Raw genomic sequence first — 14,388 nt, 5'->3', positions numbered from 1 at the left:
GATTTGAGCAAGGCATTTATTATAATAATTACAATTTATGTAATTATAATTAAGTCATTAAGCAACTATCTCATAAGAGTAGCTGACATTTTTAATAGTGTTTCAAGGCTTACAAAGAACTTTAAATATTTTATTTAAGTAGCTAGGTAGGGCACTGAATCTGGAATTAGGAAGACCTCAGTACTAATTCACTTTCACACAATTATTAACTGAGTGATCATAGGCAAGTCACTCAACTTCTGTCTGCCTGAGTTTCCTCACTTATCAAATGGAGATAATAATTGCATTTCCCTCCCAGGGATGTTGTGAAGATAAAAGGAGTTAATATTTGTAAAGTTCTTTGCAAACCTTAAAGCATAGTATACATAGCTATTATTATAGTTATCTCAAATAATATTCACAGCTCTTTGAAGTAAGTAGAGGCTGCTTTGGGATATGCCTCTTAATTAAAGGTTTCTATACAAAGATTTCCTTAAAAAAACTTTTGGGGGGCAGCTAGATGGTGCAGTGGACAGAGCACTGGCCCTGAAATCAGGAGAGCCTCAGTTTAAATCCTCCCTCAGACACTTAATACTTCCTAACTGTGTGACTCTAGTCAATTAACCTCAACAAAAACAAAAATCAACCAAACAAAACAAGCATCTTGTTGAGGATGTTGTAGGATTGTTGCTTAGGTTTAAGTTGGACAAGGTGATCTTCCAAAGTCTCTTTTACCTTTGAGATCCTGATCCTGATGTTCTTATCCCAATGTTTCAGATGAGAAACAGGAACGAGAAACCTTGTCTATGGCCATTTAGCTTGTATATATAAAGGCAGAATTCAAACAGTCTTTTTTTCTGATTCGGAATCTGGCATCTCCCCCATTATATGATGCTATCTTTTATGATAGAAGAAAAAGATAGAAAAACATGGATTATATGATAGTACATTTGTGTGGAATTTAAACCCATTGGCCAGATGCAATCTATATGTTCATGGATTGATGTCAACCTGAAGAGAAGTCTCTAGTGAAATGCCCCAGGAATCCATCCTTCCCCAATTCTGTTAAATATTTTTTATTGAGAATCTTGATGAAGGCAAAGATGGCATGTTTATCAAATTTGCAGATCATACAAAACTTTGAGGTATAGTTACCACATTGGATAATGTTTGGGATGCAAAAAGTACCTTGACAGACCAGAATGTGTTGAAGTTTAGAAGATGAAATTTAACAGGGAGCAATTTAGAGTCCTTTAGTTAACATTCCTAAATTCAACTTCATAATTAAAGAAAGAAAACAGAAAGCATCTATTTTCTTAAATGGCTATTATGTATCAGATACTATACAAGAGACAGATGTGACTAGGTAAGAGTTCAAGTAAAAAATATCTTTAGATTTTAATAGACTGCTGGATAGAAGCTCAACAGGAGCCAACAGTATAACAGCAATAAAATAGCTCTTGTGAACTTGGGATGTTTAGAGAAGGATGGCATTAAAAAATGAGAGGAGTGATATGTACAATATATTCTGCCATAGTAAGTTATCTTATTGAAAGTTAAAGTAGTGGGTTCAGTTCTGGGAATGATGTTTTAGGAAAAATGTTGACAAAATGTAGCACAAAAAAAGATACGAAAAATTTGGAAATGACTATAGGAAGATAGTTTGAAGGAACTGGAAATATTTACCATGAAAAAAAAAAGAGCCTTTGGGAGGGATATAACTGTTCTCAAGTTTCTGAAGAGATATTATGTAAAAGAAAGGTTAGGCTTGTTCTGCTATGTCCCAAAGTGCAAGACTAGTAGCAATTTTTGAAGATACGAAGTGGCAGATTTTAGCTGGTTATAATTATAGAATTTACTAACAATTAGAGTTATTTCAAAGTGTTCTGAGTTGTTTTAAAAGGCTATGAATTTTTGCTACCATGAAGCAAAGGTTGGCACTTATTGTTAGATCCTTGTGGGAGAGATGTGGGAATTCCAATTAGACATAAATTGAACATGACTTCACAAGGTTCCTCTTGATTCAGATTTTGTCCTTGTTAGACTTAAAAACTCACGTTTAGGCTTGATCTTCCCATTAAATTGTATTAATTCACAATCTTAGGACTGCTCCCCCCATCCAAATTCTTTATAGAAGGGACATGGTATAAAACATAAAGTTCTAGACTTGGAATCAGGAAATTTAAGATTCAAATCTCATGTCTGACACTTAATAGCTTTGTAACTTTGGTCCAGTTACCAGAGTTTTCTGAATTTCAGTTTTTTTCAAAGGCACAATTAAGATAAAAGTTCTTGCAATAACTGCTTCACAGGGTAATTGTGAAATTCAAATGAGACATTTTGTTAAAACTGTCTTTGCAAAATTTAAAAAGCTATTTATGACTCTTATCATATAGTTGCAGATGTTCATTTTCTGAGCACATTTGAGGACAGGTATGAAACTGAATGATTTTATCCATATATCTTTATGATCCATAACTTCTTCTGGACTTCAAGGCTACTCAATAACCTTTCTATTGTATTATTCTTTACTATCCTCTATCTCTTTCCCTATAATGACTATTATAAACTTTTCTCTTTTCAAGTCCTTAATTGCACCAATAGTCCTATTATAATAGATAGCAACTTTCTACTTCATCAAGAAGATTGATGTAAGGAATATTTATTATTAGGTACCTTAGGACAAAAGGTAGCATTACAATGAACTCTTAAGTGAAAGGTGCATTGGGTTTTCTCCTGTAGCTTGAATAAATGGTGCCTTTAAAAAAAAGGAAATAGAATAAAGGTAAAAAGCACTGGTGAGTGGGGGTCGGAAAATCTGCAGAGGTAAAGAGAGTTTGAGTAAATGAGGTATAGATCTGAGACAAATGTCTGTTATAGGTATTAAGAGAACTTTTAGTTGTATCAAGTCATAGAAAACTGTGATCAAACTATTTTTGGAGACAATAGGATTTTCTAATTAGGAGCTTATAGGAATTATAATTGAACTCATAACTTTTATATCTAAAATACACTAAAGCCACAGGGACTTTAGGAGAATTTTATTGTCCCAAGGCTTAAAATGAATTAATTGTTAAAACAAAATATTACAAGCAGGAAAGCAAAATTTGAGTTCATTACAGCCTTAGGGCTCCAATCCCTGACCCAGAGGCCTGATAGAATTTTCCTGCTAACTTAATCTCTCCTTTTCAGTGTTTGATGAAAGAACAATTTATTATCACAACACTGGATATGAATCCTAGTCTATTGGTATTTCCTATGTTTTTTGGCTAACAAACTCTTAATCCTTACTCTCCTTAATCCAATTATCTTAATGCAATTCTTCCCTGAACCCCATACCCTTACACTCCCCATTCTCATCCCCATCTTATCCTCCTATTCACTTAGGCTTGAAAAGCATATGTTATCTTTATCATGAGGTATTATTCTTGACTCCTCACTTTCTGCCAAAATATTCTTTAAAAAAATTTTTCAATAGTATTTTGTTTTTCTAATTACATGTAAAGATAGTTTTAAAACTATCTTTACATGTACAATTATATACATGCACAATTATTGTAAACATATTTTCATATTTATCATGTTGTGAAAAAAAAGTCAGAACCAAAGGGAAAAATCAGGAAATAAAAAGAGTGAAAATAGTATGCTTTGATCTATATTCAATCTCTATAATTATCTCTGGATGTAGATGTTATCCCAATATTCAATGTTATCAAAATCTACTGATTTTATTTTTGTAATATCTCTTTATATGTGCCCCCTTCTCTCCTCTGACACTGCCCTCATCACCTCATACTTGAACCACTGAAATAGTCTGCTGGCTGGCTTCCCTGCCACAAGTCTCTCTTGACATTAGTCTATCCTCTACTAAACTAAAGTGATGTTTCTAAAACCAGGTTTGACTATGCTACACTGCTCTCTCCTCAATAAATTCCAGTGCTCCCTATCACCTTTAGAATGAAATATAAGTCATTAGAGATCATTCAAAGACCTTTATAACCTGCCCTCTACCAACCTCTCCAGTCTTGTGGTATCTTACATCCTTCACTCTACTCCTCCATTCACATCCACACACATACCTTATTATGGTTTTTCAAACAAAACAGTTTCCATTGGCTGTCTCTCATTCCTGGAATGCTCCCTGGCTTTCTGCAAATCCCAGCCAAAATCCTACATTCTACAAGAAACTTTTTATAACTCCCTTTAATTCCACTATCTTCTCTCTTTTGATTATTTCTAATTCATCCAGTATATAATTTGTTTGCACATAGTTGTTTGAATATTGTCTCCCTAGGCTGTTTCTTGAAAGCAGGAACTTTTTCCTTTTTAAATTAAATTAAATTAATTTTTTTTTGTTTTCCCAGAATTAAGCACAGTACCTGGAACATAGTAGATGATTAATAATTTTTAATTGATTTGCTGATTCCATACCTAGCTTACACCACAGAGCTTCTCACCCTGAAACTCCATCTCTAGGTCCAAATCTTTCTTGAGTCTAACCTGGATCTGTGACCCAGAACTGAGTAATGAGCAACAGTTCTGCCTGTTACCACCTGTCCCTGCACAAATTTAAGAAGTTTTCTGCTGAATCTGCTGAGGCAGGTAGGTGGCATAGTGGATAGATGGAAAATCCTAGAGTCAGGAAGACTCCTGTTTGTGAGTTCTGACTTCAGATACTTGCTGTGTGAGTCTGGGCAAGTCACTCAATTCTGTCTCAGTTTTCTTATCAGTAAAATGAACTGGAGAAGGAAATGGCAAACTCTAGTATTTTTGCCAAGAAAACCCCAAATAGAATCACAACGAGTTGAATACAACTAATGGACTAAACAATAACTGCTGGATCCTACTAATTTGGTGCACCATTTCTCCCTAGGTTTCATTCCCTGCTTCTAAACAGATCCCATCACCAGTCTCTGCTCTCTCTGTGTATATGTGTATGTGTGTCTCTGTGTGTATTCATTTCTCTTTTTTTGAAAAAAAATATTTTTAACCTTCATTTAAGAATCTTTTTTAAGTTCCAATTTTTCTCCCTCTCCCACCCATTGAGAAGGAAAGCAATATGATTTCAATTATTCATGTGAAATTATGCAAAACATATTTTCATATTAGCCATGTTGCAAAATAAAAGCAAGAAAAATAAAGAAGGAAAATATAAATTCACACTCAAAGTTTATTACTTCTCTCTTTGAAGGTGGATAGTATTTCTCATCATAAGTTCTTTGGAACTGTCTTAGATCATTGTAGCTATTCAGAGTAACTAAGTCTTGGTTAATCATCATTATAATATTGCTATTGCTTTGTACAATGTTCTAGTTCTGCTCACTTTGCTTTGCATCAGTCCATATAAGTTATCTCAGGTCTTTTCTAAAAGTGTCCCTCTTATTAATTATAGCACAATTATATTCTATCACAATCATATACCACAACTAATTTTCTGTCCCTGAATATCATCACTCTCTGACTATCTTCTCTCATTGTTTTTGTCTCTGTCTCTGTTTCTCTCTTTATCCATAAACAAATACACATTTTTGGAAATAAACTATAATGATGTGTACATGTCTGTGATTATATATTTATTTTATTTTATTTTTCCTTTTTAAAGATTATACATGTACATTCATTTTTTTTTTACATATTTCTATGTGAATCATATTGGGAGAGAAAAATCAGAACAAAAGGGAAAAAACATGAGAAAAACAAAACAGAAAAAAAGTGAAAATAGTATGCCTTATTCTACATTCAATCTTCATACTTCTCTTTCTGGATGCAGATGGCATTTTCCACCCAAAGTTTATTATAATTTTCTTGGACCACTGAATTGCTGAGAAGAGCTAAGTTTATTATACTTGATCATGTGATTATATCTTTTAAACTAGACATATATACACTCATGTATTGAGAGTATGAATAGGATGGATAGATGACTTCTGAGATCCCTTTTAATTCAAATTACAGTTTCTAATTTACAATGCTAGAGAACCATATGAGACCACTAAGAAGTAAGCAGTCTGCCTTGAGCCACATAGTCAGTATGTGTCAGGCAGGACTTCAATCCAGATCTTCCTGACTTTAATGCAATGATGCCTCTCACTCTAAATATATCATTATACATACCGATACATACACAGCTAATCTTTTTTTTATAAGAAATTTAAGAAAGCTAGTGAGAATGAGGGAGAAAAAGTTTTATACTGTGTTAACTGTATTCCTTTTCATTCTTTCCCATATTCACATCATCTCTTTATCAGTTTTGTTTCTTTATTCTTCAAATCATATACAAACTTCTCTTATAATAGAGTAATATCTTCCAGTTCCCTTTTCTTTGTAATCTTCTTTCTTTTGACTTTTTAATGCAGATATTATAGTTTGATTATATTCACCCCTTAAAGCAATCCATCTTTACTTGCAATCACTTAAAAACAGACTCCCTAGGCTGACCTAGGTGTTATGTTATTATGTTTTAATGCATTCTTAGAGCTTTTTAATCAATGGTCATATGTTAATATAATGCATCCATAAAGTAGGAGCAGAATTCTCTATTACAAATGAGACTATGTCATACCTTTTAAAAAGAACAAAAGTCTTGAAGAATGAAAATTGTGCAATTTAGGGATGGAATAGTAAATATAGTACAAGCCATTTGGGGAAAAATGTAGTTCAAATTATATATTGTTTTGTCATCTGATCAGATTTGACTCACACTTAAATAAGCTAAACTTTTAAGAGTTTGTCAGAGAGAGCAAAATGGTGTTAAATGGTTGAGACAATCCTACCCTGTTTGGAGAGAACCTACAATTACACAGGATAACTTAGGAGTCCACATTTTCAATAGTGAGGCTACACAGACCTATTTGTAATTTCAAAGAAGCTCCTCTTCCAGAGATGGAAAAGTAGGGTCCCCTTTCTTCACCCTGTCACTAACTGCCTCAGGTTTCATCATTTAGAATTTTCAGACACTTGGTTATTTATAAACTTGAGAGTGAATCATTAGGCATCAGCCTAAAAGCAAATGATAATAATTGCAGGCAATTCAGCATATAATAAAATATACTGTAGCGTCATGACTGGGGCTCCAGAAGCCACAATTTCTATAAGCACATGAGAAACAGTGACTGGCATCCTTTCATTCATTAAAAAGTCCCTAGAAAACTAGCTTACACCTGCTTAGCTGAGGGTAGGATTGTACCTTGTAATCTAGGCCTGTTCATAATGAAGTCATCCTGCACAGAATCACAATGGAGGGATAAAATGACAACTTTAGTCATGCATGTTCTGTGTCCTTTCTAAACCAATAACATGTGCCTTCTTCTAGGGGACTGGGGGAACAGGTGGGTGGGAAGCATGGGATTTCATTAGTGTAGGGTTCGGAAACTCCTGCTCCTTATGCAGGTCATCAGCAAAATCCTCTTAGAAACTGGCCCCCAGGGTCACAAGAAATTAAATTACTCATCCATAATCACAAAGCTATTTTATGTCAGAGGCAGGGCTTCTTTACTTCAAGGATAGTTCTCTATCTGTTGTGCTGTTTATGTATATGTGATATATTAATTTATTTTTGGTCTTGCACTGTGATTTTATCTTGGTAAGGGAATTTGTGGGCATTGAGGATAGATAGACAAAAAATGAAACAGCTTTTTACCTAAAGAACCTTACATTCTGCCAGGTTAACAAATTGCCTGGGATACAGAATCTTATCAGCTAGAATATATCAGAAACAGGATTTGATTTCAGGACTTCCTGACTCCAAGATGACCCTCCAACCCTTTTTATTTTATTTTATTTTATTTTTTTATTAAAACATGCTAAATACCAGGTACTATGCTAGTTACTACAAATATTATTATAGTGAACTGGGGCAGTGAAATGGTACAGTGGATAGGGCACTGGCCCTAATGTCAGGAGGTTCTGAGTTCAAATGTGACCTAAGATACCTAATACTTCCTGGTTGTGTGACTTTGGACAAGTCATTTAACCATAATTGCATAAGCAAAAAAAAAAAAATTAATGAATTTATAAATATCCCACATGAAATCCACAAAGTATAATGCTTTCAAAAGGCTTATATTATTGAACTACCCATAGAATTAGGACAACTTGAATAATCTGTCCTTTTACTGCCCATCCCACCCCTATATCCCAAAGGGTTTTTTGGCCTTGTTTAATTGCTTTTCAGTCACATCCAGTTATTTCCAATCCCTTTTGAGGGTTCCTTTGCAAATATACTGCAGTGGTTTGAAGACACTGAAAAAAATGATTGATTTCAAGGCCCATTTGGTCCTCTGGCTTTCTCATTGAGAATGTCAACAGTGATGATAGACTTCATGATATAGAAACCAGGACTTTAGAAATCAGAGATCAAAAGTTAATTCCTTTCTAATTCACCCAAAGACCCAGAAGTGAAAGAATGGATCACATTAGCAAGCTTTCTGATCCCTGGAGAGAGAGCTGAGGACATGCTTTTAAACTTTTTCCTGAGAAGCTCTGCTTTTCAGTGGCCTTCTAAAAGGTTGTCCTAATCACCAAAGGAACAAAAAAAAAAAAAAAAAAAAAAAAAAAGCAAGAGAAAAAGAATCACAAACTAAATTTTGTGTGTCAAGGTCACAATTATTATACTGTATAGGATAATTTACAAATGTCACCTTCTAGGAAAAGAACCAACTATGCTATGTAACCCTTGAGTCCTTGTTTTCTTTTCCAATTCAATCTGAAATGTTTCTCATCTGGAAACTGGTGAATGAATGATATTAGAACCCTGACAAAGACTTCAAGACACCATTTCCTCATCTCCTCATCTGCAAAATGAGAAATTTGGACTAGATTCTTTTGAAAGGTTCCCTTTCCAGTTTTAACATTCTATGATCCAAAGATTAAAAGAGAACTCCAACCCACCCTCTCCTCCCAGTCTAACTTCAAGAAAAGAATATTCTATATGTCATCCCAATAAGAATCTTGTCTGTTCTGTGTGTAATCCCAGCAAGACTTCAGGATAATAAGAGCAGAGAGTGCTCAACTCTCACTTTCAAGGGTTTCAATGGCATGAATAGTCATAAACAAAATCTAAATTTATAACCAGAGTGAAAAGAAAGTGATTTCCCCATTTTTCTTTAGACTTCCATAATTTTTTTTCTTTTTCTTCTGATAATAGTCAATTTTGATCAGGTTAATCTGAATGACAATCACTGTACATTACACAGATCTGCAAAAGTTTGTGATGTGCATTCTCTAAGAGAAAAAGCACAATAGCTTTTTAGTCGTAGTAGTAGTTGCTATTGTTGTTTTAACCCATTGCTGCTGAGAAATTTGACCACATACATTTCTGAAACCAAAAATCTGAATTCAAGCATTAATCCACATGAACATAATAGCAATCCCTTCATACTGAATCTGAAGCCCCGTAAACACACATTGTAAAATAAAATGTTGCCAATTCCCAGACCAGCGGCTCCATCGCGGGGAGTCCAATTGTAAAGAGCAATAAAAAGTCGGACTCTCTCAGGCTGTATTCTTTTCAGCGAGATGGAGCAAAGAAATAGAGGAGATTTATTATTATTATTTTTTATTACATCACGTCCATTTGAGTCACTAAGAGAGTCCTTTTGTAGAAAGCTTCCAAGTCAGAAAAAATTGTTCCTACCAAGAGCAGGCACGAATCGGACACCCAGTTGGAATAAGTGTTGGAAGCTAAAGAGGAAGGATCCTGAACTTACCCTGCATAGCGGTTGTTGTAAAGGTAGCAGTGCTCTGGTTCCGGGATCCGCAAAAAGAGCAGACAAAGCAGCCACTGAGCAGCTGTCCAGCCAAAGGGCTTCATAGTGTCCGGAGGGAGTGAGCGAGCGACAGCCAGTCTGCCAGCGGCGGACTCAAAGTGGTCAAAACCCACTCCTTACTAACTTAACTTCAGTCCCTGGAGATCAGGGAGCAGGAGGAGATGGAAGTAGGCAAGAAGGGACAGTACTTGGCTTTCAGCAAGAGAAAAGCAGAGCGGGGGCAAAGTTAAGGCAACTGAGGAAGGAAAGTTGCTTGTCCTAAGAAGAGAATCCTGGAGGGAGAAGTTGGAGTGGCAGCTGCTCGGCTTGGCTAGGCGCGGCTCCACACCCCAGCAGCTGAGTCCGAGCCCTAAGCAGGCTCTCCACTTGCAAGGGCTGGGACCTCCTCCCTAGTTGCTGCTGCTGATTCAGCAGTCGGCTCCCCGCAGTGCCCTTCCTTTGGGTAACCCCTCTCTGTTTGTTTGTTTTCCCACTCCAGGCCCCAAACTCGCCTTTGACAACCTTCTACCCTCTCTCTCATCCTGCTGCGCTCACCCCTCCGTACCCCTTTAATATTCTGCTCACACTATGGAGTGAACGCAGCTCCCCGGGTAATATGGTTAATTTCTTAATTTACTAAGTGGTTTTTTTTTTTTTTTTTTTTGCCCCCTTAAGGCTGCTGTCCCTATTAGAACCCAGGATCCTGTTCCCGATTAGTTTTAACTGGATCGGAGTTACTGCTATAAGATTCTGGGTTACAACAGGTTATGACTCTAAGTCACTTGTGAATGTGTTAAAACTTCTTCATTTCTGAAGTCTTTTTCTTGACTTCTGTGTGCAAAGGAATAGAATAAGGAAGCTAGTGGATGAAAACGTAGCAGAAAACAGTTCCTGGCCCTTTAGGAGTTTATAATTTAGCTGGGCAGGCTAGATACACACAGAGCAAAAGGGACCCGACTTGTGATGTCATTGGTTGCCGCTCAAAACCTTTTCTTTAACTTCTGCTTTTAGAGAGTTGCTTTGAATTGTATTGAATGATTAAGTAACTGTGCAGGGTCATATAACAAATATTTAGATGGGACTTGAACCTGCAATCCTCTTTGCTCAAGAGCCTGTTCTCTATCCTTCTTACTACTACTGCTTCCAAGCAAGAAGAGGAAAAGTTAAATCCAAGAGACACTGTTGCAGAGAAATGAGACAGTTCAGGTACTCAATGTGGGCTAGAATGAACAAAGCTTCCAGCATAAGGACTTAAAGGGAATGTAGTGTGTCTTATTTGGGGAGCCAGGAGAGTGAATGAGCAACACTGATAACTTATTCTGAACAGACCATATATGCTCCTTTTTTGTTGTCTCTTAATCTTTTCTTGTGCTATTTGAGTAGTCACGGCTAAGACCACTATATAACTTGTAATATCTCAACTATTTGATCAAGTAGGAGAGCATAATGATGACTACAATAATGGAGAAAGGTGATACCAGTGTCCATATTCACGATGAACCAATAGCATCTGGTTGCTAAAGCCTCCAACCTGATAAGAGATGAAGCTCAATTCATCAGTCACTATGAGTCAGGCACTGTGCTGAGGAATGAAGATACAGAAAAAAGGGGTAAAAAAAAAAGAGAAAAGCCACAAGAGAAAAAAGTCAGCTCAGAAATAGAGATTTCAGGGGAACAATCAGGTCTTGTCATTTTGCACCCTTACATACAATTTTCCTTCCATTTCTGTGCCTTTACTCTGGCTATGCCCATGCTAGAATGCTTTCTTTACTCATCACAACCCTCTGAGGAATCCCAGTACTCCTTCAAGCCTCAAGTTCTACTTTTTACATGATACCTTTCCTGGTCCCTTCTCTTGTAAAACTACCTTCTATCTACTGTATATGTATCCTATATATACCTATATATAAGATGTATGCAGCACATATATACCAACATCTTTAGAATATAAGCATGCTGAAGGCAGGGCTATTTCACCCCTGCCTTTATATCCTCTGAGCCTAGCACTGTGCTTGGCATATAGTGGATGTTTAATAAATGCTTTGATTGATTAATTTGACAATGTTGACTTTGTGTGGTGCATCTTTTTTAAGTTTGTGAAGCCAAAGGAATAGATTAGTTGATCAGTGGAATAGATTAGGTTCAAGGGATAAAACAATCAACAAATATAGCAACCTAGTCTTTGACAAACCCAAAGATCCCAGCTTTTGGGATAAGAACTTACTGTTTGATAAAAATTGCTGGGAAAATTGGAAACTAATATGGCAGAAACTAGGCATTGATCCATACTTAACGCCGTACACCAAGATAAGGTCAAAATGGGTTCATGACCTAGGCATAAAGAATGAAATTATTAATAAATTAGAGAACACAGGATAGTTTACCTCTCAGACCTGTGGAAGGGGAAGGTCTTTATGACCAAAGCAGAACTAGAGATCATTACTGATCACAAAATAAAAAATTTCGATTATACCAAAATGAAAAGTTTTTGTACAAACAAAACTAATGCAGAAGTTTGTGAAGCCAGCCTGCAAGCCTCAGTCAACTTACTGAGGTAAAGAGGAAGCATTTCCACTGGCCTGGTTACTACTGAAACAAGAAAGGCTTGTCATAAACTGGGGGAAAATCATGTAAAGAAACAATTTTTCCCACCTTGGAACTTCAAAGTGTCAAGTGAATTTAGTATTAATCTGTTGTAATTCATCCACAAAGGTACCCTAGTCAAACCAGGAATGTTGGTTATGGCTGGGTGGTAAGCATACCATCAAAGGAGTCTTTCAGAAGGTTATTTGGATTTTAGTGATGTGTTACAGCAGCTGTGACAGTCTGGATTCAGATTCCAAGGTAATAACTTCTCTAGCCTTGGCAAGCAAAGATCTAAGATGTACTATAAAAATACCTAGAAAACTTTAGATCAAAGAGTTTCCCAAACAATAGGAGTCACTCTCAGGGAGAGTCCCTCAGCTTTCCCCCCCCCCCCCACATTATCTGATCAAATTCCTCTTAAGATAAGCTTCCATAAAATGTTAATGATAGAAAGATAGCATCTAAAAAGTGGGAGAAGAGAGCAGACATGTAGGCAATAAAAAAAAAAAAAGATTCTATTTTTTTAAGGCCTTAAAATATTGTAAACTTTTAAAACCTGTTAAGAATATGGAAATGTGGAAGAATGGGCAATGGTAGAAAAGGGGAAATCTTGCTTATCATCTATGGCTTATTAATGTTTTAGTGGATAAAATACTAAACACATTCTCTAATACAAACTAAAAAAGAAACAAATGCAAATACAAACAAATTAGCAAAAACCCTTTTGGATCCTGATTCACTGGCTGACCAGTAATAAGGAAGAGAAAAGCAAATGTAGCAGACAGAAGAGATTACTGATGTGGGGTCTAATCCTAGTTAAAGGATTACTATTGACTTGAGCCTGACAAGCTCCTGATGGGATTTACATGATGTAAAAGTGACTATAAAGTCAAATAAGAGTTTCCTTCATCTGTAAAATGAGGATCTTATAAAGAATTTTGACTGTACTTCTTTTATACATTTCAATATATCAAGGAGCAGTGATTTCATGAATGTTAATTCCTCCCACATCAAGTATAGACAATATCCCTCCACACCTTACTATACAGTCTTTATGAATTGCTGTAGTCAAAACAAATTCTATTACTGAATTATCAGCAATCTGAAGATGAGTCACTCCAAATTTAGACTGGTCCTGAACTGTCAAAGAGACACTGTTTTGTGATTTTGGAGCATGATAAGACTTATCAAATCCAAATTCTGTTGATATAAATTTTAGCAATCCAAAGTTGTCTCCATGACATCCTGAGATAGCAGACTAAGATATTGCAATTGTGATATGCACTTGTTTGAATTCTGTGTCTTCTGCCTACTGAGTCATCTAGGGCAAATTATTTAAAACTCTCTCAGTTTCATTTTCTTCATCTGTAAAATTGTAATAATTATAACACCTAATTCATACTGTGAGGCTCAAATGAGATAATATGAAACACTTTGGAAACTTGAGTGTATTATATGCATATAACTATAATCTATCTTCATTGCTGAAATAGTTATTATTCTATGTTATATTCATGAAACCAGGACATGCAACTTTCCCATTTTATAAGGATAATTCATAAGTGGTCATCATCTTTGACATCCCCCCTACTATTTCCAGTTTTCTATAACTGACTTTGGTTTTAGTTACTCAGAGTAAAGGTGAAGATTGGTGGAAGTTGGAAAGGTAAAAAGAAAGGATGTGTGAGTTTTCTTCCTAACTTCAAAATGACTCAGTAGGATACATTGACCCAGTAGGGGACAAACTCCCTGTGCCTTGAGATTGTTGTTGTTCATCATTCTTGAAGAGAACCAATGACTTGTAAATTGGATTTCAGTGAGGTAGAGATGCTCAAAGTCATCAACTTCAACCAATCTCTCATTTGAGTCATCAAAATTGAGTGGCAAGACATAAATAAAGATGACTGATGATGGTCCAGGATGCAATGAATGAACTTGATCTTTCTAAATTAAGACCTTTGCCAGGCCTCACTGGGAATGAAAGGAGTGAAATTTAGTCACTCTAGTTCAGCAACTGTTGGAATTTTTTGCATGAGATATATGCATCAAGTGATCTTTATAACTAGAATCTAAACCA

General features: G+C 35.8%; 1 pseudogene; it reads right to left on the bottom strand.

Moving 5' to 3' along the window:
• LOC116420598 overlaps window positions 1-9,790 on the bottom strand; it is a 132,730-nt pseudogene extending 122,940 nt beyond the window's left edge.
• Window positions 9,791-14,388: the final 4,598 nt, after the last annotated feature.

Source organism: Sarcophilus harrisii, chromosome 1, assembly GCF_902635505.1.
Source record: "Sarcophilus harrisii chromosome 1, mSarHar1.11, whole genome shotgun sequence".
Lineage (NCBI taxonomy): Eukaryota > Metazoa > Chordata > Mammalia > Dasyuromorphia > Dasyuridae > Sarcophilus > Sarcophilus harrisii.
The sequence above is the reverse complement of the archived record's forward strand: the minus strand, read 5'-3'. Positions and strand labels throughout refer to the sequence as shown.